The sequence below is a fragment of the Myotis lucifugus genome, unplaced genomic scaffold (assembly GCF_000147115.1).
Source record: "Myotis lucifugus unplaced genomic scaffold, Myoluc2.0 scaffold_27, whole genome shotgun sequence".
In the NCBI taxonomy this organism is placed as follows: domain Eukaryota; kingdom Metazoa; phylum Chordata; class Mammalia; order Chiroptera; family Vespertilionidae; genus Myotis; species Myotis lucifugus.
Window position 1 is genome coordinate 1,312,826 of NW_005871075.1, and position 25,540 is coordinate 1,338,365.

General features: G+C 40.9%; 1 protein-coding gene across 1 annotated transcript in view; it reads left to right on the forward strand.

Moving 5' to 3' along the window:
• Positions 1 to 25,540, forward strand: part of SPIDR (scaffolding protein involved in DNA repair) — a 256,942-nt gene that overhangs the window by 2,327 nt on the left and 229,075 nt on the right. Inside the window, exons 2-3 of the mRNA XM_023751910.1 lie at positions 9,227 to 9,304; positions 13,624 to 13,808. The gene's annotated coding sequence lies outside the window, so the exon portion shown is untranslated. The remainder of the gene's footprint in view (positions 1 to 9,226; positions 9,305 to 13,623; positions 13,809 to 25,540) is intronic.

The following is a 25,540-nucleotide window of genomic DNA, read 5'->3' on the forward strand; positions in this document are numbered from 1 at the left end:
ACTGTGTGATGGCGTGACAACCATTTGCATATTAGCTCTTTATTATAGAGGATAATTACTTTACTTCCAGCACATAAGAAGCTTATTAAAGCAAGAAAGTAGTGATAATTCAACAAAAGAAATTGATAAAATAGACTCAAGGTATTTCTTAGAACTGGCTCATTTTAAAAATAGCATCTTAAGTATTATAGACAAGCTATTAACAGAAATTTTAGGGTGTGGAAGCAATATTTTTATCAGAGCTGGGAAGTAGAAGTGGGAGAACAAATTTTTGCAAAGTGTGCAAAAAAAAAAAAGACAGTGGGAACCAGAGAAGATTAAAATGGGAGGAAATGAAGAAGATGAGAAGATGAGAGAAGAAAGCGGATGAATATTAGCAAAGGCTCTTGGCAGAGGTTCAGGAGAGATGGAAAAAGATAAAAACTTAAAATTAAGAGACTGGAACCTGTGTAGATAGCAATTTTTTTTAAAAAGCAGAACTTAAAAAAAAATCTGTTTACCAAACAAAATGAAACTATGAAGTAAACAGGAAATAGTACTTATTTTTTTCCTGAAATATACCGCAGAAATATTTTTATTGAGGTCAGAAATCTCTTACTCCTTGAGATGCATTACTAAATTTAAAAATTATATATTGGCCTGGTTTTCTCCTCAGTGGATCATGGGTTTCTTAAAAGCAGACTCTTCTCTGTTGCTCATCTTTGTATGCTAGGTATATTAGTTTGTTTGGGCTACCATAATAAAATACCACAAAGTAGGTGGTTTGGACATCAAAAACTTAATATCTCATAGTTTTGGAGGCTAGAAGTTTAAAATGAAGGTATTGAAAAAGTTGGTTCCTTTTAGAATCTTCTCCAGGCTTCTTTCCTTTGCTTGTAGGTGGCTGTCTTCTCCACGTGTCTCTTCACATTGTCATTCCTCTCTGAATGTGTTTCTGTGTCCAAATTTCTTCCTTTTATAAAAAAACCTGTCAGATTAGGGGTCACCCTAAAGACCTCACTTTAACTTGATTAACTCTGTAAAGACCCTACCTCCAAATAACGTCACATTCTGAAATGCTGGGGGTTAAAAATTTAACATATGAATGAATTTTGGGGAGGGTCATAGTTCAACTCATTACACCCTATGCTGTCAGAATGCCCAGCACACAATGGGCACTCAGAAATGTTTACAAATGCATGGTAACTATTTCTATAGTCTGGCTGATGTCTTTCCTGGAATTTCACTGGAATGGACCTTGATTTCAAGGGCAACCCTTTTCAGCAAATAAAATGATTTACTGACTGTTAAATTATGTATAGTGGTTTTACTTATATAAATATTACACTTAAGTGTCTTATGAACTTAGGCTTATGAATTTCATGAATTTGTTATATAATCACATGAATAGTGATAACTTCCTGTCTTAGTCTATTCAGGCTACTAACAAAAAAAAAACAAAAACAACCCATAGAATGGGTAGTTTATAAACAGCAGAAATATTATTTCTCATAGTTTTGGAGGCTGGAAGTTCAGTGCATTTGGTGTCAGGTGGATATTCACTTCCTGGTACATACACACCATCATGTTGTGTCCTCACATGGCAGTTATTTAGGATGCAGGAGCTCAAATAAGACTGTCAGCTGATTTCTTAACAGAAACGTTTTCAGGCCAGAAGAGATTGACACAAATTATTCAAAGTGGTGAAAAGCAAGGACCTACAACTGAGACTACCCAGCAAGGCTATCATTTAAAATTGAATGAGAAATAAAGAGCTTTCCTGACAAGAAAAAGCTAAAGGAGCTCATCATCACCAAACCAGTATCATAAGAAATGTTAAAGGGACTTCTTTAAGAAGAAAGAAAAAAGAGGAACATATGAATAACAAAATGGCAACAACTGCATATCTGTCCTATATAATAAAAGGCTAATAATGCAAATCAACCGAACGGTGGAACGACCGGTTGCTCTGACGCGCACTGACCGTCAAGGGGCAGATGCTCAATGCAGGAGCTGCCCCCTGGTGATCAGTGCACTCCCACAGGGGCAGCACCACTCAGCCAGAAGCCAGGCTCATGGCTGACGAGCACAGTGGTGGTGGTGGGAGCCTCTCCCACCTCCACGGCAGAAATAAGGATGTCCGACTGCTGGAGGGAGCAGGGCCTAAGCCGTCAGTCGGACATCCCCCAAGGGCTCCTGGACTTTGAGAGTGTGCAGGCTGGGCTGAGGGACCCTCCCAAGTGCACAAATTTTGTGCACCGGGCCTCTAGTCTATATATGTAAAAGGCTAATATGCAAAGTGTCCCTGTGGAAGTTCGATTGCTCGCTATGACATGCGCTGACCACCAGGGAGCGGCCTGGAATGAAGGAAGGCCCCAGCCAGCAGCTGGGAAAGGGAGGCCCTGGCTGGCAGCTGGAAGGCCCCAATTGGCCCTGATTGTATACTGGGCCTCTAGTCAATAATAATCACTTTAAATGTAAATGGATTAAATGCTCCAATCAAAAGACATAGGGTAGCTGAGTGGATAAGAAAACGAGACCCATATGTATGCTGTTTACAGCAGACCCACTTCAGATCAAAAGACACATAGACTGAAAACAAAGTGATGGTAAATAATATTTCATGGACATGGTAACAAAAAAGTAGAAGCTGGGGTTGAAATACTTATATTGAAAAAAACCCCCACAAAAACCATAAAAAACAACAACATAAAAATGAAGGCTATAATAAGAGACAAAGCAGGACAGTACATAATGCTAAAGGAATGTTGAGTATCCATCCAACAAGAGAATATAACCCTTATAAACATTTATGCACCCAACACAGGAGCACCTAAATATATAAAGCAAATATTAATGGATATAAAGGGAGAGACAGTAATACAGTCATAGTAGGTGACAATAACATCCCATTGACATCAATGGATAGATTTTGCAGGCAGAAAATCAAACAGGAAACAGTGACCTTAAAGAACACATAGACCAGATGGATTTAATTGATATTTTTAGAATATCTGCCACCCCAAGGCAGCAGAATATACATTCTTTTTAAGTGCACATGGAACATTTTCCAGGATAGACCTCGTTAGACTACAAAACAAGTCTCTATAAAATAAGGAAGATTGAAATCTTCTGATAAGGGGTTAATGTCCAAGATTTATAAAGAAGACAGACAACACCATAAAACCCCCCAAAACAGTTAAAAAATGGTCAGAGAACCTGCATAGACACTTCTGCAAAGAAGATATACAGATGGGCAGTAGACAGGAAAAAATGCTCAATGTCATTTAATCATAGAGAAATGCAAATTAAAACTACAATGAAATATCACCTCATACCTGTCAGAATAGGAATCAATAAATCAGCAAACAGCAAGTGTTGGTGAGAATGTGGAGAAAAAAGAACCCTTGTGCACTGTTCATGAGAATGTAAAATAGATGCCACACAGTGCACTATGAAAAAGAGTATGGAAGTTCCTGAAAAAAGTTAAAGGTGAACTACATCATGACCCAGCAATTTCACTTCTGAGTATATATCTAAACCCCCAAGCCACAAATTTGAAAGTAAATATGTACCCCTGTGTTTATTGCAGTGTCATTTATAATAGCGATGATATAGAATCAACCTAAGTCCCTATCAAGAGAAGAGTGAATAGAGTAGATGAGGTACTTACATGCAATGCACTATTTCTCGGCTATGAAAAATAATGAAATCCTCTCATTTGCGACAACATGGATGGAGCTAGAAGGTGTTAAGTGAAACAAATCCAACTGAGAAAGACAAATACTATATTATTTCACTTGTATGTGGAGTCAAAGGGAGGAAATAAGTGAACAAACAAACAAAACAAATGAATACAGTGGTACAGAGAGAGACAACCTGTTGCTTGCCAGATGGAAGGGGAAATGGGACCCTGGGCGAAAAAGGTGAAGGTATTAGGAAATACAAGTTGGCAGTAATACAATAGTCATGGGAAATTAAGTACATTGTAGAGTATCTATATATATAAAAGGTTAATATGCAAATAGACTGGAACCGAACAACCGTTCACTATGACGTTCACTGACCACAAGGGGGCACGCATGGATCATGGCAGGCATTGGCAGCAGGCAGCAGAGCTCGGAACATGGTGGGCATCGGGTGCGGCCAGATGGTGGAGCAGGTGAGCAGGGGCACCAGACCAAGGCGGGGTGCTGGTCGCTGTCATCAGAGCGAGCCTCTGGTGGTTACTGAAAATTCTTTGCTCCCGCGTGCTGTGGTCCCGCCAGGTGCTCGCACCTGCTGCTGGTGCCAGCCCTGCTTACAGCCGCTGCCAGAGCTGCCGCTCGCACCTGCTGCTGGCGCCCAGTGCCAGCTCCAGTCGCTCGGCGCTATCAATGGGTGTGAGCAGCGGCTACTGGCCCCGATCGCCCCTCAGGGCTTCTCCACCTCCCCCTGCTCCTGAGGGGCGATCGGGGCCGGCAGCTGCCTCTTGCACCCGTTGCTGGCAATGGCCCTGCTTGCACTCGCAGCTGGCGCTGGAGCCGCCACTCTCACTTGCTGCTTCTCAATTGCTCCTGAGTTCTTCTCCACGTCCCCCTGCTCCTGAGGGGTGATAGAGGCAGCAGCCGCTGCTGGCACCTGCTGACCGCCCCAGTCGCTTTGCACTGTCAGCAGGTGTGAGCAGGACCAGCACCGTCAGCATGTGGGAGTGGTGGCAGCGAGAGCAGGGCTGCCCGCAGACGGGACCGGGTGCCGCGGCAGGAGGGGCTGTGCAGGGGCATGGAGGATGGGCTAAGACCCACCCCTATGCCCACCGCAGCCTCGCGGCCCACAGTTCCTTTCAAGATGTATGAATTCATGCACTGCGTCTACGGCCATTCCACCCTGAATGCGCCCGATCTCGTCTGAATTCATGCACTGGGCCCCTAGTATAGTCAATAATATTGAAGTAAATATATAGGGGGCCAGGTGGGTACCTGAATTATTTGGAGGATCACCTCATCCTATATAATAAAAGACTAATATGCAAATTGTCCCCTCGACCGGGAGTTTGACCAGTGGGTGTGGCTGGCCAACTGCTCGTGGCCCCTCCCCCAGTGGCCCTGCCCCTGATAGCCCCCCCCACCCTGATGGGGGGGCAGGCCGACCAACGGCCTGCAGCCCCTCCCTCCAGCCATCCAGCTTGATCAGCCCGATCGGGGCAGGCCAGCGGACCCCACCTGTGCACGAATTTGTGCACCAGGCCTCTAGTAAGTTATGTAATTGTCTAACCACTATTCTGTACACTTAAAACGAATATAGAAAAATATTGAATGTAAACAGTATTTGAAAAATAAAATCTAAAAGAAAAATGTAGGTAGCTCATCCCTGGCTAAACCCCTGATCCTGTCCCCAAGGCCCCCTATTCTCTGACTCTCCAGTGAGTTGACAGCACCCTTGCCTTGCTCACTTCTTTCTGATAACACTTCTAGAGCCAAAGCAGCCCCTCCGAGTCTCTCTACTGTAAGCCCTTCCTTGTTTCACTGTCCCCAGCTTTAATAAACGTACTCAAAATAACCCGCATTTTGTATTGTGAAACCTTTCCTGCATGAAATCAAGAACCCATGAACCTACATGCTTCAGCCTGAGCCACACCTGCTCCTGGCACAGTCCCCTTAGGTAACATTCTCTGGTAATCCAGATATTTATTTCCTAAGCCTACACAGTCCAGCTGGCTCACTTCTACTACCTCTGTAACTTTCAGCTTCGTGGGTTACAAGTGGTGCCATTTTGTCATTAACATCACCGGTAACATATGGTGGTGCGACTCAGATCACCTTATCACCCTTCTCCGACACATAAAGCCAGTTTCCAATTGTGGTTTTATCAACCAGGACTGACTGGAATGTCGTGATGGAGAGAGTCATGCCGGGACTCTGGATGTCACCAGACAGCTTTAAGGATTTAAGATTGAGTTTGAATCTGATCAGAGCCCCTTGGAGAAATGCCTGGTACCTTGCTTATTCACATGGTCATGGCACTCTTTCCAGGTCCCAGTTTGGGAGCCCACCTGCATCACCACCTCCTGAAAAGAGACTCGGCAATTGAACTGAATGGACTTATTTTCAGGACAACATAATCGAGTCAGTGAAATATGAAGCAATCTACCAACTTTGCTTCTGGAATGACACAACAATGCCATGTCAAGATGATGATGCTTTAGGGATTCCAGCCTTTCCTACTTTGGAAGAATCAGCTAACAGCCTCTCTGTTCCAGTCTAGGATCCCACTCCCTTGCCCCTTAGCTCAGGCCGAGAGACTTCCATCCCCTACACAGGCAGGGACCACAGCCCTTGTCAGCAGGAAGCAGTTAATGGATACACACTGTCCTCCCTTATCACCCCTAAAAGATTTCAGGATGGAAGTCTCTCAGGGGGGAATGAGACAGACTAGCAGCCAGGCCAAGTGGAATAAGGAAACTGAGACGTGTCGTTAAATGGACAAGAAGTTTACAGCCATCTAGTAAATTGCAAAGTCCTATTTTCTGTAACCAAGGACTCTTAAGAGAAATGGTTCACACTTCTCCCCAGTCAGAGGGTAAAAAGCTTAAAATCACCTTACTCATGAAGATAGGTAGCAGAAACCCAATTAGTATCATTTGTGCAGATGAAGTTAAGGGAATAAATCTCATTTTGGCACATCAGCATAAGGTGATGAATATTCTGTTGAGATTCTCCCCTAAGACCTTCCCTAACTCCCCAGCCTTTACAACCTTTAAGACAAAGGACCCAGCATGCTTTTCTTCCCAGGAGCACATCTGTGCCTTTCCCTTCTCCCTTTTATTCCCCCATAGGCATGCATCTCTTAAACTCTAAGGGGCCCTACGAGATTTGCAACCAGGGGAACAATGGGTAGTGGTAGCTTGTCCAAGGCCAAACCCCTGAACATGCCCACAAGACCCCCTTTTCTCTCACTGCCCAGTGTGCTGGCAGCAGCTTTGCCTTGCTCACTTTTCCCCCATAACGTTTCTGAAGAGCCAGAGCAGCCCGCCTAGTCTCTCTCCTGTTGCCCTTCCTTGTTTTTCACTGGCCCCAGCTTTAATAAATGTACTCTCAAAGTGAAAATAAAGATGTAATATAAGTTATCTTTCTGGTGATTAGTATTAGTATCAACATTCTGATTGTAATGATATATAGTTGTTTTTTTTTAATATATTTTATTGATTTTTTACAGAGAGTAAGGGAAAGGGATAGAGAGTTAGAAACATCGATGAGAGAGAACATCGATCAGCTGCCTCCTGCACACTCCCTACTGGGGATGTGCCCGCAACAAGGTACATGCCCTTGACCAGAATCGAACCCGGAATCTTCAGTCTGCAGGCCGACGCTCTATCCACTGAGCCAAACCAGTCAGGGCAATATATAGTTTTGTAAAATGTTATCAATTAAGGAACTGCGGAAGGAATACAAGAGTTTTCTTTATTATCCTCCTACATAATAAAAGGCTAATATGTAAATTGTCCCCATGGGCGGGAGTTCAACTGACCGGGAGTTAGACGTGTGCTGACCACCAGAGGGTGGCGCGGAACATGGCAGGAGTAGGTGATGCGGTGCTGCCAGCCCCGATGGCTCCTGATGAGAGTGGACTGCAGTGGGATGGTGGAGCAGGTGAGCAGGTGGCGCCAGGCCAAGGTGGGTGTGAGCGGGGGCACCGGTTGCCCCACCGGTCACCATGGTGGGGGACGGGGCCAGTGAGCTGGAGGAGCCAGGCCAAGGCGGGTGTGAGCTGGGGCCTCGATTGCCCCGCAGGTCACCCCACAGATGGCGACCAGCAGTGGTGCTGGGGGGTGCGGCCGGCTAGTGGGTGGCACCAGGACAAGGTGGGTGCAAGTGGGGGCCCTGATCGCCCTGCTGGTCACCCCACAGATTGGCCCTGATCACTGGCAAGGCCTAGGGCCCCTACCCGTGCATGAATTTCATGCACTGGCCTCTAGTTTATTATAACTGTACTAGAGGCCCAGTGCACAAAATCATGCACCTTGAAAAGAACTAGGCTGCGAGGCTGCGGTGGGCACAGGGGCGGGTCTCGGTCCATCCTCCGCGCCCCCGCCTAGTCCTTCCCACTGCAGCCCCTGGTCCCCTGTCTGCTCGCAGCCCCGCTCCTGCCACCACCACTCCCATGCCCTGACAGCACCGCCCCTGCTCTCACCCGCTGACAGCGTGGAGCAATTGGGGCCGGTGCCAGCAGTGGGTGCGAGCAGGGCCAGCACCATCAGCAGATGCAAGGGTGGCCCTGCCCCGATCTCCCATCAGGAGCAGGGGCAGTGGAGAAGCTCTCAGGGGTCATCAGGGCCGGCAGCTGCTGCTCGCACCCACTGACAGTACTGAGCAATTGGGGCTGGCACCGGGCGCGAGCGGCGGCTCCGATGCCAACAGTGAGTGCGAGCAGGATCGGCACTGGCAGCAGGTGTGAGCGCTGAGAGGGCCCGCAGCACATGGGAGCAAAGAATTTTCAGTAACCACCAGAGGCTCGCCCCAATGACAGTGACCGGCTCCCCGCCTTGGTCTGGTGCCCCTGCTCACCTGCTCCACCATCCTGCCGCAGCCAACGCCCGCCATGTTTCACACTCTGCCACCTGCTGCTGACGCCCACCACGTTCCACGACCGCCCCCTGGTGATCAGCGCACATCACAGTAACCAGTTGTTCGGTTGTTCAGTTGTGCGGTTGTTTTGTTCAGTCTATTTGCATATTAGGGTTTTATATATATAGATGTTATAATTTAGTGTTATTTCAAAATAACAAGTTTAATTGAACAGAATTGCTGTTAAGTGTTTTAAGCACACTGGTGCTACCAGGGCTCTTAGTATGGCAAAGGAGGCACACAGACACATTTCTATTATACATAAGTTTTGATTTTGTAGTTTCTGATTTGTGTTTTTGTTGTTGTTTAATGAAATACTCTAGGAAGGAAATCATATAATCCATAATTATTTCAAGGTTATTTTTTTTGAATTTGTATTTGTGCTCCAGTCATTTTTCTTGTCTTTTGTAACTTATTTCAATCATTTCTACTTCTTTTTCTTCTTGTAATATGACTTTACTTTAGAGAAGTTTAACCCAGGTTGCACATGGAACAGTAGGCAGGAAGATCTGACATGAGACGTTATCCCCGCTAGCATCAGAATTTTGTGCATTTATAACTTCGTCAAAGGAACATGCATTAAATCTCATTCTGATAACTCTATGAGGTGATTGCTTTTTATGTATTTTCTTTTTCTTTAACAGAAACTACCACATCTAAGAGTGCCAGTGGGCTTACAGATATAACTTGGAGCTCCAGTGGAAGTGATCAGTCAGATGAAGGTAACTACTTTCTAAGTCAGAGAGAGGGAATGGACATGGTTGTAGAGTAGACAGGTTTTGTAATGGGAATGAATATTTTATGTTCTGAACGTGGAGCCAGTGAAGGTAAATTGATAATTTTGTAAGAAATCTAGTTTCTATGAAATATTGGGTTCAATCTTGGAAAAAAGTTACATTCCTTTTCTAATACTTAGCATTGATTATGTGTGATCTCACTGAGTCCCAATGTCTAGGCTAAGCCCTTTAGAAATATTTTTTCATTTACTATTTCTCATAATAGCTCCGAGAGATAGGTATTACCACTAGAATTTTTACAGTTAACAACTTAGGCTTGAACATGTGAGAATTGGTTTGGATTCCACTTTGGCATTCTTTGACGGCAAAGCCAGTACTCTCAACTAACTACTTAATGCTACACCCATATTGCCTCCCTGCTAACCTGTTTTGGATAAATACTATGGCAACTAATGTGTGGTGGAAGTGTGACTACTACTAAATCTGTTCTGATGGCGTTTTACATTATATCCTGCTTTTGACAGTTAAAACGGGGTTTCTCAGTCCTGGCATGTTGCCATTTGGAACGAGGGAGTTATTTGTTTGGGACAGGAGCTTTCCTGTGCGTTGTGGGTATTTAGCAGTATCTCTGGTTTCTGTCCATTAGATGACAGCAGCTTTCCCAGGCCCAGTGGTGACAACCAAGAATGTCTCTAGATGTCAGATGTCCCCTAACGCAGCAGTCGCCAACCTTTCGGACCTCACGGACCACCAGTGGTCCACGAACCACCGGTTGGTGACCGCTGTCTTAAAGTACAGTTCACACCCCAGTTGGGAACCACAGACTTAAAATTATGAAAATCATGGTATTTTTCCATATGTTAAAATATATAGCTCATCTAAGAGTAGATAAAAGTTTTAATGCTTTCAACATAAGCTTTGACTTCTTTTTCACTGTTATTTTGACGGTTCACGTTATTTAGTTACTGAGTCAAGGTTCTGCTTGTATAGACAGCTCCTGTGGAAGCTGACTATGCTCGTTTGGCCACTGTGTATGACATCTTGGTAACTATCATTTGACATTTCAGTAATAGCCAGATGAAGTGGTATTTTAAGGTTATACTTAAACTCAGAATTGCTATTTCAGCCATGTTAAATGAAATTCATTGTCATATAACTCTTGGTTTGTCTTCATGCATCTCAGAACATAATTTCATTATTAAAAACTGTATGTTTTTATGAATGAATAGTGAGGTATGTGAATTACATCTCAGTAAAACTGGTATTTAAAACACTGTATCTTGTCCTGTTGTATGAAAAGATCTTTAATACTCAGTAGTTTCTAAAACTGTTAAAGAATGGGAGGATGCTTTGAGCTAATTGTTTTAAAATGAGTTAGGAAGTTGTTGACTTCTCTTCAATAAGTTGACCATTAGCTAACAAGCAAATGATCCCTTGGAGATTGTCTATTCATGTGTACAACTTCTTGATTAGCTTTTTCTTCTCCCCTCTTTTTCTCTTCTCTCTTCTCCCTTTCTTCCTCTGTCTTTTTTCCCTTTAATTACCATTCATCAAGGTATTTTTTATCTCAGACACTTGGCTGGATATGATGCTATTTTCTTTGATATCTGCTAGATCCTGTGATCTAAGTATCCTGATTTTACAGAAGAAAATTGAACTTAGAGAAGTCAAGTCCCTTGTCCAGAGTCACATAGTTAATAAATGTGCCAATTGATACCCCAAGCCAGGAATATCTAACTTTAATGCTGTGTTCTTCAGTCCTCTTCTGGTGGTTACTAGACCTGGCTTCTTATCAGAATTACTAGGTGAGCTTTAAAAACAATATTTTCAGCTGTATTGGATTAGAGTCTCTGGGCTTTATGGCCCAGAATTGTGATTGAGAGGGCAGAGAAGAACCCTGAGTTAAAATTGTCAAAATATTTTTTTCTTTAAAAAATTTTTCCTCTTGATTTGTCTTTTATGTAACTTTGGGAAAAATGTATTCAATTTATGGAGACTAAGTTTCCTCACCTGTGAAATGCAAATTTTAGCCTAACAGTAACTATCTTGCCTGTTTCATAAAATTATTGTGACCAAGTGAAAAGTCTTGTTAGTGTTGGTCATGATAGATCATTTTACAGCAGTATCAGTGTTCATCTGTGAACTTCCCCAAGTTAGAAACACTGTTCTGTATTCTCTTTTGTGCGTGTGTGTGTATTTTATTGTGAGGGTCTAGAAGGGCATGGTAGGCCCTTTGTAGACCCTGATTTTATTGAATGAAAGAGGACTGAATGAATGAATGCTACAAAAATGTGTTGAACTGGCGGCAGGGGCATTAACTCTGAGGACACTTGTGCCCTTCCCCTTGCTTTCCATGGCTTCCTGGTGTGATGGCTTAGCAACTGGGAGAGTTTCTTATGCATTCCTGTGTCTAGCCTCCATGAGTAAATGTGATGGTAGATACGAGGGAATAATTGCCACCATGCATCTGCTTCTCCAAGACTGGACCTCCAGTTTTTTGAAACTGTTAGAGTTGACTTTTACCTTATCTTCTGAACAACAGTATCAGATTAAAGAAGACTATTTCTTTTTGTTTTGTTTACTTTATCTCATACTTTTAACTATAGCTTAAATATTTTCTTTTTTTGTTTTTATTCTGAATTCCCTTAAGATATTAAAGCTAGTAAGTTTTATATTTTTAATTTTATTTCTATCTGGAAGTGAGAATATTGCTATTAGACCTCTGAAATAGGGCCAAGATATCTTACTAGCCCTCTTAGTAGCTAAAGTAGCTGTGAGGGAGCTCTTGGGTTTACATTATGTACCATACCTCAGAGAATAATTTATCCTTAGTTATTCATCTCTTTAAGCATAGCAAATTAGAGTTGGTACATTTTATTATTAATATATTAACATAATTTAACTTTCAGATTAAGATTTTGCAAAGGTAGTATCTAGATAATAATATTTATGAAATAAACTAAAAACTAAATTTACTTTGTTTCTTTACTGCTGAGAGAAATCTATAAAAAATGTTGGGTGAAAATCTTTGACAAAGTCTTTATTAGTAGAAGACATTATATAAACTATGGGTCATTTATGCAATGGAAAACTATCCTATATAATAAAAGCATAATATGCAAATTGACCGAACAGTGGAACGACTGGTGGAACAACCCATTGCTATGACGCACACTCACCACCAGGGTGCAGATGCTCAATGCAGGAGCTGCCCCTAGCCCGAAGAACCCCAGGCAAGCCAAGGCGGGTGCCAGCGGGGGCCCCCCAATCGCCCCGCTGGTTGCCCCGCAGAGGGAGGCGACCGGCAGCGGCGGCAGCGGTGGGGGGTGGGGTCGGCTAGCAGGCAGCACCAGGCTGGCCAAGGTGGGTGCCAGTGGGGGCCCCCTGATCGCCCCGCCGGTCGCCCCACTGATTGGCCCTGATCACCAGTCAGGCCTAGGGACCCTATCTGTGCACAAATTTCATGCACCCAGCCTCTATTCTATATATGGGTCATTTATGCAATGGTTGTTCCACCAGTCATTCCAAACTAAATGACCCATAGTTTATAAATGACCTATATTATATAGGATAGTATTCCATTGCATAAATGACCCATATACCCTTCGATTGGTACCTATAATGTGCAATGGCCACCAGGGGGCAGATGCCCAATGCACAGGCATAGAAATGCGGAACAGACCGATGAATATCAGAGGGAAGGGGGGATGGAGGAGGGCAGGAAGAGATTAATCAAAGATCTTATTGGCATACTAGAGGCCCAGTGCACACGTGCACTGGTGGGGTCCCCAGCCTGGCCTGCTGGGACCGGGATGAAACTGGCAGTCTGACATCCCCCTAAGGTCCCAGATTGCAAGGGGGTGCAGGCCAGGCCAAAGGACCCTACTGGTGCATGAATCCATTCACTGGGCCTCTAGTATTATAGAAAAGAATTGGGATGGCTCCTTATTTACTGATGTGGAAAAACCTCCACATCATTTAAGTAAAAAACAGATCACAGTATACCGGAAAGGAGAAAATTGACTATATTTTATTTGCTTTAACGTGCTGGAGAAACCATAGAAGGATACAGAAACTACTAATAAAAGTAGATACATGAGAATTGGAGTAGGAATAAGAGTTAGGAGAAACAGGATGGCTAGAGAGAAGAGTAAGAATATACTTTTCACTGTCTTTTAATATATTTTTAAATTATTGAGCAACATGTTTTTTAACTGTTGAGAATAAAAAATAAATTTAAAAAAATAAAATTGAGTTTAAAATTGTATTTAACATATAAAATTGAGTTTAAAATTATTTTCTAGATGAACTGCAGTTTGTTGACTGGGAGAGGGACAGTGACAGGGAAGATAGGGACAGTGACAGGGAAGATACTAACGATGAGAATGAATTTGAAGACAGTGAGAGTGCTGTGGAAATATCAGACTGTGCTTCTTGTGCAAGCAGTCATTCTTTGACAAGTGAAGACAGAGTATCTGAGCTTCCTAAGGTAAGAATGAATTGTTGCAAAAATTTTTATTCTATTTATGGCATTTCCTAATCATATCCTTCCTCAAGGGTAGCAACTTTTAACTCCTCGTGGATTCTTTTGCACTTTACCTCCTTATCTCTAAATAACATGCTTGTAATGTATTTCTAAACATAGATAAATTTTTTTATGACAATGTTACATGCAGTAAACACTAGTTATTCAAGAAAAATGATCTTACATGTAATAATATTACATGTAGTAAACATTAATATTTCAAGAATAAAAGGGTTTTAAGTATAATATTACCAAAACTGTACTAACATAGTATGATATCACAAAATTTGTAGGAAATATTAAATATCTGCAAATAATAGGATTACTTATATCATATTCTAGAATATATCTTTCCCTCTGGCTCTATTTTTTTCATCAGTTTATGTTGTTCATTATATTCCACAAATGAGTGAGATCATGTGATATCTTTCTCTGACTGGCTTACTTTGCTTAGCATGATGCTTTTAAAGTCTATTTTGTCGGATATGAGTATTGCTACTCTAGTTTTTTTTCTTTTCGATTTGCATGATAAATTTTTTTCCATCCCTTCACTTTCATCCTGTATGTGTCTTTTGTTTTGAGGTGGGTCTCTTGTAGACAGCATATAGTTGGGTCATGTTTTTGTATCCATTCAGCTGTCCTACATCTTTTGATTAGAGCATTTATTCCATTTACATTTAGGGTTATTATTGAGAGGTACTTATTTATAGCCATTTTAATTCTGTATAACTAGGTTTCTCTCTCTGTTTGTTCTTACAGCAATCCCTTTAGCATTTCTTGTAATGCTGGCTTGGTGGTGATGAACTCCTTTAGCCTTTTTTTTTGTCTGGGAAGCTCTTTATTTGACTCTTTATTTTGAATTTGCATTTGGAGGTTGTTTCTTTGTTTCCTCATTATGGTTGTCTGTTTGGGTTTGTGACTATATATTAGGTAGATCCTCTACACCTTTCAATCTCTAGTGCAGGACAGTGTTAAAGGCTGTTTCTGACTAATTGGATTAGATCCCAGAGTTCTAAGTGGCTCCCCCACAGCTGAGATACCTCTCCAGGACTTCAGTTGCCATTTGTGGGTGTCCGGCCAGCACTTTCGCACCTCCACCCCTCCTATCAGTCTCTATGCGGTCTCCACCTTCGGTCCTTGGGTATCAGGGTTCTCTCCTGTGAGTTTTACATTGATTATTCAGGAAGCCTTTCTCTATTTCAGTTGTAATTCCAGCTTGTTCCTGGGAGCTAATAAATATTGAGTTCTCTTCTCACCCACTTTTCACCACCAACTACCCACTGAATATTCCCCATCTCTCTATTTTTTAAGAACATATATATCATGTTTTGGTTATATTAATATTAAGCATTACATACGTGTGAATACATAATATTTGTAACAAAGGCAAATATTAATTATGATTACTTTTTCTTCACAACTTTTTATTTTCTTTAGTTAATTATTTGGGGGTTTTGTTTTCCTGGTTTTACTTATCATTCATAAAACTTTAATTTTTTACCATTGTATTTGTTTTAGTGGAGAATTTTTCCCCACAACCTTCTCGCTGCTTTAATGTGAACTCAGCAGCCTCTCCGCTTTGTGACCATTACTACTTAGGTCTCCCTTCATTCTCTTTCTTGGAATTCCCTTTATCTCCTCTTATTTGGAGCAACTTAATCCTGGATTCTGTGTATGCCTCTTTCTTGGTTTTCACTCTCATTTTGATTGAGCATATCTTATAGGACCTTTCAAGAAAAGATTTGTGAAAGATAATTTTTTGAGACTTGGCAGATCAGAAGATGCATTTATCATCTTCGATATGTGATTGAAAATTTGTATACAATTATAGGTTGAAAATAATTTGTCTTCATAATTTTGAAGGCTTCATTGTTTTCTAGTTCCATAGTTAGTGTCAAGAAGCCTGAGTTATTCTCATTCTTTTTTTAAAAAAATATTTTTTATGATTTCAAAGAGGAAGGGAGAGGGAGAGAGTGATAGAAACATCAATGATGAGAGAGAATCATTGGTCAGCTGCTTCCTGCATGGCCCACACTGGTGATTGAGCCTGCAACCTGGGCATGTGACTTGACCAGGAATAGAACCGTGGCCTCCTAGTTCATAGGTCGACGCTCAACCACAGCCACGCTGGCCAGGCTCAGCTACTTTAAAAAAAAATATTTTTCCTGCCCCTTTACCTCTTATATTTTTTGGTGATAAACTCCTTTAGCCTTTTTTTGTTTGGGAAGCTCTTTATTTCACTATCTATTTTGAATGATAGCCTTGCCAGATACAGTAATCTTGGTTTCAGGTCTTTTTCATTACCTTGAATACTTTATGCCATTCCCTTCTGGCCCATAGAGTTTCTGATGAAAAATCAGCTGATCGCCTTATGGGAGCTCCTTTGTAGGTAGCAAATTGCTTTTCTCTTGCTGCCTTTAAGAATCTCTCTTTGTCTTTAATTTTTGGCATTTTAATTATGATGTGTCTAGGTGTGGGTCTGTTTAGGTTCTTCTTGCTTGGGACTTTGTGCCTCCTGAACTTATGTGACTTTTTACTTCACCAGGTTAGAGAACTTTTCTGCCATTATTTCTTCAAACAGGTTCTCTATCCCTTGCTCACTTTCTTCATCTTCTGTTACTCCTATGATGAAAATATTGTATGTTTCCTGTTGTCCCACAGCTCCCTTAAGTTGTCCTCCTGTTTTTTCTTTTTGGTTCTCTGAGTGATTTTTTTTATAGCTGATGCTATCTTGGCAGCTGCCTCTCAGGAGATTCCAACGCATATATCTGCATACCCTCTGCCCAGGATCATGTAGTCACATCAGCACTTACTTCTAATACTTCCTTATATTAATACCTAAAACCATTCTCTTCCATTTATTTGATATTTCAAGTAGGTTGAAAGAAGTAAAATATGTGCAGTTTTTGTAGACTTGCCTCTATTCATTGTTTATTGTTTGCCTTTGAATTTCTCAGGCAGAAGCATGCCCTGAGAACATCTCCTGGTAGTGAAGTGGGCATGTGAGCCAGGAAGGAATAATAGCCAATCAAGGGGTCATTATCAAGCAAGTTACTGTTGTGGGCGCCTGGAGCTTAATACTGCTCTTAGACTCTGTGAGCCTTAGAATTATCCTATCAGAGGGGCCCTGAGGCAAAGAAATGGAGGAGCTGGAAGCTGGATAATAGGGCAAGCAAGCACCACTGAAGACATAGAGGAGGAGACAGAGTAGGGTGTTGACAGAGTCAGCTACAATGTGTAAATGAGCTATGTACATTAAATAACAGTGGAGGGGGGAAGATTTATACTATAATTAGGAGTTTTGTACCTATTAATTGGCTCTCCAGAAACAAAATCTCTTATATAACTTATAAGGCTATTTTTGCCTCACATACTAGTATGCTTGTAGAAATGAAACATACATATGGTGGGTGGATACTTACTGTACAAGACATGTTCTACTTTAATTCATTGGGAAGCACTGATTATAATTCGGGTCTGTCGTGAATCCCTCGTCCAGGGATGTGATTGATTTGCCTATACATGTGATTCCACCAGTTCCCTGGAGCAAAGGCAATTGCATTCAAAGCACCAGCAGCTAATACACGTGCTTCCTTGTTGTGGGTCACTCTCCTGAGTGCTTTGCTACATACATTAGCGTATTTAAACTTCACAAAAACTCTGTGAGAATGGAGCTGTTTTATCATCCCTTCTTTCCAGATAAGGATTCTGAGGCCCAGAAAGATTAAGTAATACCTGTGGTTATAAAGTAGTGAGTGATTGAGCCAGGATTCTAACTCAGACACTCTAGCTTCTGGGCTGTGGTCCTGACCATTTTGTTACAGTGTCATAGTGATAGTAATAACATTAAAACACAGTAACCCTGAGTTCTTACAATGTGTCAGTACTTTGCTAAGTTCTGATCATGTGAGGTAGATGTTATTATTGTTATAACCCTATTTTATAGATGAGGATATGAAGATACAGTTAATAAATGGCAAAATGAGATTCTAATTCATGTCGCAAATTCTCTTAATTACTTACGTTGTATTCCTTGGAATACAGATTAACTACATACTCAACTACTTGGAAGAAAAGCATGATAGAAATTAAAGACCATAGCAATAAATTGTCTTTGTAATGTTGTCTTTTAGGACATTTAACAAGTGTAGTTGATCACTGATGTGACTTTCCATGTTGGTTAGTATTGCTGTTTGGATTTTCATAATTTATTTTACCATTGTCTTCCAAGACATATTTCTGTAGAGGGCAGCAGAGACATAATAGTGAAGTCTCTTTATAGCCTACATTTTTCAGGAAGTGTGAAGGAAATGGGAATTAGGTGAGCTTTGTTATGCAGTTCTCATGTACGTTATGTAGTGATTGCAGTGAAATACAGGTGTGACTGAGAGACAGGTAAGCACCTTCCCATGTCACTGAGACCTTACTAAACATGCCTTCAAACTGCCTTTGTCCAGTTCCTTCCCCCATGGGTCAGTGGGGGACAGATTTGGAGAGTGTTAAATTAACTAGCAAAGCTGTATAAATAGCATGCCTATATTTTCTAGTTTTTCCTTTACTCTTTTTCTGTTAAATAATAACCAGATTATTACAATGGTATTATTACTAGCAGCTGCTGTCAGAAATGAGGGCAGGGTGGAGAACTTTGCCCTTAACTGTTTTAGGGCAGTTAATGTCAGAAATGAGCAGTACACCCAGTTGGTGTTACAATAGCTGGAGTTGAAATAATGTTCTGCTAAACAACTTTTCCCTGACGTATATACATGCATCATTCAATTCTCACTGTAAGGCTATGAGGTAGTACAGTGTTCTCTTTATAGCTATAAGATTTATGTTCTTAAAGAGCCCTCATAGTAGAAGAATTTTTGTTTAAGTAACAAAACCTATGTGAAAAATAATTCTTGCATGACTTTGATTGCAATTTTGGGCTTTTGAGATAGATAGACATATATTTTTTTTGCTTCTTTCAAGAACCTTGAAACTAAATACATGAAATACTTTATACATTTAAATTAGTAATACTGTGTTATGTAATGCTAAGTTCTACTTACTATCCTGTTTCCAAAACTTTTCTCAGTTTAAAAGTTTTATATTATTGCAGGTAATTTTTATACAAAACAGAATTTTATTTTTCTACACCTTAATTATCATTCCTGGTTTGTTGTTTAAATTTTAAATTGTTGACATACATTCTCTTGTCTTAGAGTTCCTAGAGCCTCTAGTATCTTTTGTCCCTCATGGGTACAACTTAAGGGAATATTCCTATGTACATCCAGGAATATTTTCCAAATTCCTTTTCTAAAGCTTGATTGCCACAGCATGTAGACAATACCGGTATGTCTCACCTGGCTTTATCAGCAATTCCTACCTGACTCTTTTACTCTCCAAGCCCTAGCAACCCTACCCACCCCCTGCTCCCGCCCAGTGTCCAGCCTGCTGTCGTGCCAAAATGACACAGGAACTTGTTTCTCGAAGGCAGGTATGCTTAGCTTTAGCTCCCTTTGTAATTTCCCAAGTAGTATTACCGATACGTTTATTGCAACTCTGCTTCTGTTTTATCTTTTTCTATCTCTCTCTATTCCTATTACTAGTGATCTTGAAAAGGATATTTTACATGAAATGTTGTATTTAGGGAAGCTGTTATAGAAGTCTAACTATTTGTACTAGAATTTAGCCTATGTAAGGGAGATTTGCCTACTTTGGGAGGTGTTCCTATATTCTTATTTTCAGATAGAATCATTTGCATCTTAAAGACATGAAAATCCTAGGGCATAGCTTGATAAGTGGAGGAATCATCTGTACAGAGAGGAGGTTCGGGCGTAGAAACAGATGGGACCTCACTGCTTTCCTCTCTGTAGAGTTTCTGCCATATATTATCTAGTTACATGGAAACACAAGTTAGTTCTTCTTTCTCATATTTCTGATTTATGCTCTATTGTATTTTGAAATAAGTCCTGATTTTATATATTAATCTTCACTGGAGGATATGTTTATATTGATTTTTAGAGAGAGAGGAACATTGATGTGAGAGATAACATTGAGATTAGTTCCCTTTTGAATACACACCCCTCCCCGCCACAGCCCTCGCCCTCCCCCCTCCCCCCCAGGATAGAAGACGCAACCTAGGTATGTGCCTTGACTGGGAATCAAACCTGTAACCTTTTGGTGCACAGGACATTTCAGCCAACTGAGCCACCTGGCCAGGGCCAGATTTTATATTTTCAAAGCTAGCTTTTGGTACATATTGTAAACTCCCTTTCTTATGACCGCTGGTATTTCGTTATTTACTATCTTTAGTGCAGATATCTAATCTACCTTGGCTGATTTTCCTTTCTGCTCTTAGTCTATACTGTGCTAACATAGTCATTGTGGACATATTCGCTGCATGTTCTTAAAGCCAGACTGGTCACATTTTTGAGCAGATCTTTCAGAATACATAGGTAATTTGTAAAATAACATTTCTCATTTTTATCTAAGGTTCGGTTGGATTGGAAATTGGGGTAAGATATACACACTCCAAGATCATTACCTAGCTTTCTTAACTTTATTGTACTAGTAAATTTATATTATGTCTAATTAAGTGGATGCTATATTATCCATGTTAACTTTTTACCTAGGAAAAATTTTGAAGATTGTCGCCTTGTTTTGTTCATTGTTTAGTTTGGTCTTTGCTTTTTTTCTCCCCAGCTTAAAAATTACTTAATACTAGTATTTGAGGCTATGGAGTAACTTTACGTTGGTTTTTGTATAAAAATTTGATGACGGTATTAAAATTAAAGAAGCAAAGAAGCAAATAGGAAAATAAAGTTGTCTTTTTATCTCTACTGTTTTTGGCTCAAGTATTCTGAGAGTTGCATTTTCTTAGTCTGAGCTTTGATTTATCATTTCCAATACTTATCACAGAGGTTGGCACGTGGTAAATACTCACTAGATATTGCAGTGATGGCGAACCTTTTGAGCTCGGCGTGCCAGCATTTTGAAAAACCCTAACTTAACTCTGGTGCCGTGTCACATAGAGAAATTTTTTGATATTTGCAACCATAGTAAAACAAAGACATATTTTTGATATTTATTTTATATATTTAAATGCCATTTAACAAAGAAAAATCAACCAAAAAAGTGAGTTCGCGTGTCACCTCTGACACGCGTGTCATAGGTTTGCCATCACTGAAATATTGACTGAATCAATGAATTAATGACATGGAAGGAAAAAGAAAATGTAGGACATTTCTTATGTATTTAACCTGTCACAGACACTCTAGTAAGGTCATTTCATGTATATTGTTTGTTTTTTTCTTAATAACAATCCAGTAACTTTGCTGTTATCTCCATCATAAATAATAAAATTTGTATGAAGAAAGGTAAATAAATTATAACAGATAATTTACAGATTTCCTAAGAAGAAACTGAGCTGAAAAGGGTTACTTATCTAAATATTTCACAGTTTGATGGCTGAAATTGGTGGTTCTAAATCATTTTTGTTTTTTACTCATTTACCACATATGAAGGATTACATTTAATATAATTTGTGTCATATTCTCAGGGTTATGTGCATTTCTGGTACTAGCTAATAATTCACTCCTGACTTTGCTACTGAGAAAGTGTGATGTGAATCTGCTCTAGTTTCTAAAGGGACAGATGTAAAGCTTGCAACTGTATTATTAATGACTGTATCTTAACATTTTTTTACTACTGTTAACCACGTCCCACATCATATGGTTGAGGATTGCTTGCTTAAATGAAAGTTTAAATTTGAAAGCAGTATTGTAACATTTGATAAACAACTTTCGTGTCATATATTTGTTCTTTTATTATTAAAAGCAATGTGAAGAAAATTAGGTGAGTTCAGAGAGGAAATTGAGTTGGATTTTGAAGGCTGAGTAATATTTCATAAAATTGGAAAGAGGATGAAAGAGGTATGTTTAAGAATCATTGTAAGCTGGAATACAGGACTCTAGTGTGGAGAAGACAGGAAGTGACAGTATACAGGTGGCTGGGGGCAAAATTGTGAAGGGATGTGAGGATGCTGATTTCAGTGTTTGGGGATAGGGCTGGGTGTGGCGCACCAAACTCAGGTGGCTCTACAGATCAGGCAGGTAACCTGAATATGTGAAGCCACACTGGTAAAGATAATTTGGAGTGGTAGGGGCTGTGATATAATGGAGAGAATGTGTTCATGTACAAGTAACAATAGTTCTAACCAGTTGTTGCCTTAAAGGAATGTTAGTACAGTGTTATCTAAACTTCTGATTCTCCATGAGAAGGTAGGAGTTTAGATTCACACGTGTGGTGTCCCAATTTGTAAAATATACCTGCTACTACATACCTATTAGAATGGCCAAAAAACAACAAAAACTTGACAACATTGAATGCAGCTGAGAATGAGGAGTAACTGGAGTGCTCAAACATTGCTTTTGGGAATGCAAAATGGAACGCGTACTTTGGAAAACAGTTTGGTAGTTCTTAGAGCAGTGGTTCTCAACCTTGGCTGCACATTAGAATCACCTGGGAATCCTTTTAAAATCCTGATTTCTGGGCCTCATCCTCCGGAAATTCTGTTTCTTTATTATGGGGTGGGGCCACAACATTAGTAACAAAGAAATAGAATTTCCGGAGGATGAGGCCCAGAAATCAGGATTTTAAAAAGATTCCCAGGCAATTCTAATGTGCAGCCAAGGTTGAGAACCATTGCCTTAGAGCGTTAAGGATGTACTGATGATTGGTGTCAGCACCAAAGCTGCAGAAGCCGTCCTTCTTTCTCTTGCCTTTTTAAAACCAGTAACTAGATATTGATTCATGAATAAAAATGCCTCCAGCACCCTAAACAAGGGATGGGGAAGTTTTCTAGCACACCTGTGTATCTGAAAATAAACAAGACTGCAGATCCATCTAAGGGGGTCATGAACAGGCCTCACTCTCAATCACCCTATTAGGGAAAAACACCTGGTGAGTGTTGACCTGGGCAGATACTCACAGGTGAGAAGAATTCGTAGAAGTTTCATGTTTGAGGGAACATTACAGCACAGCATCTGAGTGGTATAGAGACGAGTTTGGATGCAGAGAGTAGGGACTCTATCCTCCCCCTTCCCCAGTGACACTGTGTGGAGGAAGCTCTCTGGCAACAGCAGTGGTGACCTCCCCCATGAAGTGGAAAACAGTGTGTGCCTGGCTATCCCAGTTGTGCATGGTGTGGCTGGAGAAACACATTTCTCTACATCAGCACCCTGATTTCTGAGGTGGGACCTTCATGACTAGGGGTAGGGAGAAGAGAGGGAAGGAACCACGTTGGAATATCAGAGCACATAAGGGAATGTAGTCCTTGCTGTCTGCTTGAGGACTTCAGCAGGAATTCTGTCCACAGCTCTGTGAAGACTCTGCATGAGGATCTCCCCTCCAAGTCGCAGACTCCCAATGTCCCAAGTGGCATTGCTCCCAATACCGCTCCCCCCCCCTCAACACACACACAATCTGTGGCTGACTCCATTTGTTTACCAGGATCTGTGGGAAAGGAAGAAACCACAAACTGGAGCTACTGACTGCCTTCTGGAAAACAAGAGTTTTCTTGTAGCCAGTATGTGAGCTACAAGAACAGGAGAAAACACAAAGGTTAAGATTTCTGCCACAAGAGGGAGCAAGAAGAGTGGAGCATGATCCGTAATAATACATGATAATCCCTGATCCATGATAACCTAGAAAACCCCGGAGAAGCAACACCTAGGAGCTGTACCCCATCTGAACCAGTAAGTATACTTCAAATGTGAAAGCAGCAATACAAAAATACAAGGAACTTAAAAAAATCAAGGAAATGTGTGATTACCAAAAGATATCAATGATTCTCCAACTGAGCCCAAAGACAGACAGTACTACAGTTTGGCTGATAAAGAATGCAAAATAGCTGTATTGAAGAAATTCAGTGAGCGGCAAGAAAACACAGAAAGGCAGTCCATTGAGATTAAGAAAAACATATATGAACAGAATGAACTCTTTATACCGTATAATAGAAACCATAAAAATGAACCAAGTAGAAATTCTGGAGGTGAAGAAGTCAATGAATGAGATAAAGAATGCAATAGAAAGCATCTGTAGTCAAGTAGAGTAGGTGAAAGGTTGAATAAGTGAGTTAGAGAATAAGAATTTGATAGTAACACAGAATAGAACAAAGAAGGGAATGAAAGTAAGTGAAGAAGCCTATATGACTATGGGACTCATTCAAAAGGGAAACCATCTGAATAATCAGGGTTCCAGAATGAAAAGAAGAGGAGACGGGGCAGGGAATTAAAGAAAGAATAATAGCTGAAAACTTCCCAAGCTGGGCAGAAGACTTAGACATTCAAGTTCAAGAAATTAAAAGTTAAACCTATCTCAATGCCAAAAGATCTCTCCTGGCTGGTGGAGCTGAGTGTCAATCCATGAACCAAGAGGTCACTGGTTTGATTCCCGGCCAGGGCACATGCCTGGGTTACAGGCTTGATCTCCAGTAAGAGGTGTGTAGGAGTCAATAGATTGATGTTTCTCTCTCATCAATGTTTTTCTCTCTCTAAAATCAATAAAAAATATATTTTTAAAAAAGATCTTCTCCAAGACATATCATAATAAAACTATCAAAAATAAAACATTAAGAGGAATACTAAAGGCAGCCAGGAGATGAAAACAGAATGGAACCTACAAAGGAATCCCTATTAGGCTTTTAGCTGATATCTCAGCAGAAACCCCGCAGCCCCAGAGAGAGTGGAGTGACAAAGTGCTGAAAGATAAAAATTGACTACTGAATACGTTATCCTTTAGATATGAAAGAGAAATAAAGACCTTCCCTGACAAATTAAAACTGAGACTTGCCTTGCAAGGAATGCTGAAAGTTCTTCAAGCAGAATCAGAAAGTCACTCATCAACATGAACACATACTAAAGTATACAATCCCCTGATATAGGTGAAAAAGACAGCTTTAGAAAACTCCAATTCTATCGTAGCATAGTGGTAGAATTGCTAAAAATAACTATAGGTACAATAATTTGTTAACAAATACAGCATAAAAAGAGGTAAATTGTGACATCAAAAATATAAAAGGGGAGGAGTAAAAGATTGGAGCCTCTATTGGTGAATTAAGATAAGTTGTGATAAGCATAAAATGACTGTCTTATCTATGACATGTTTTATGTAAGCCTCATGCTAACCAAAAGCAAAAATCTAGAGTAGATTAATAAAGATTAATAAAAAAGCAGGGACAGGGGGGTGTTTGTTGCGGGGGAGACAGAATATACTAACATGGAAAAACAGCGGTTTACAAAGGGAGGCAGAAATGGGGAGGGGGGAATGGCAGTACCAAGCAACTAGAAAGTGACTCATGCCAAGTCCACTGGCAGTGAGGGTTGTAGGTCCTGGCAAGGCCAGTCATTGAGCAGCCAAGGCCGCTGCCAGGACCTTGGAGCCTCCCTTGGACAGAGAGTGAGGCTGAGGAGGAGAGTGACTTGGACATGTTCCCCCTCTCTCCCCGATGCCCACAACTGCTGGGCGGCGGCACCCAGATGTGTAGCCATGGATTTGAAGTGGGTTGCCAGAAACATAGTTCGTGAAGAGCTCTGTGGCATGCACATGGAATCTCATTAAAACTCAGACTTAGCACTACATGGCTCTGAGTTCTTGTATCAGGAACATGCCAGAGCACCAACAGTCTATCAGAACTGAGACAGAGGGAGAAC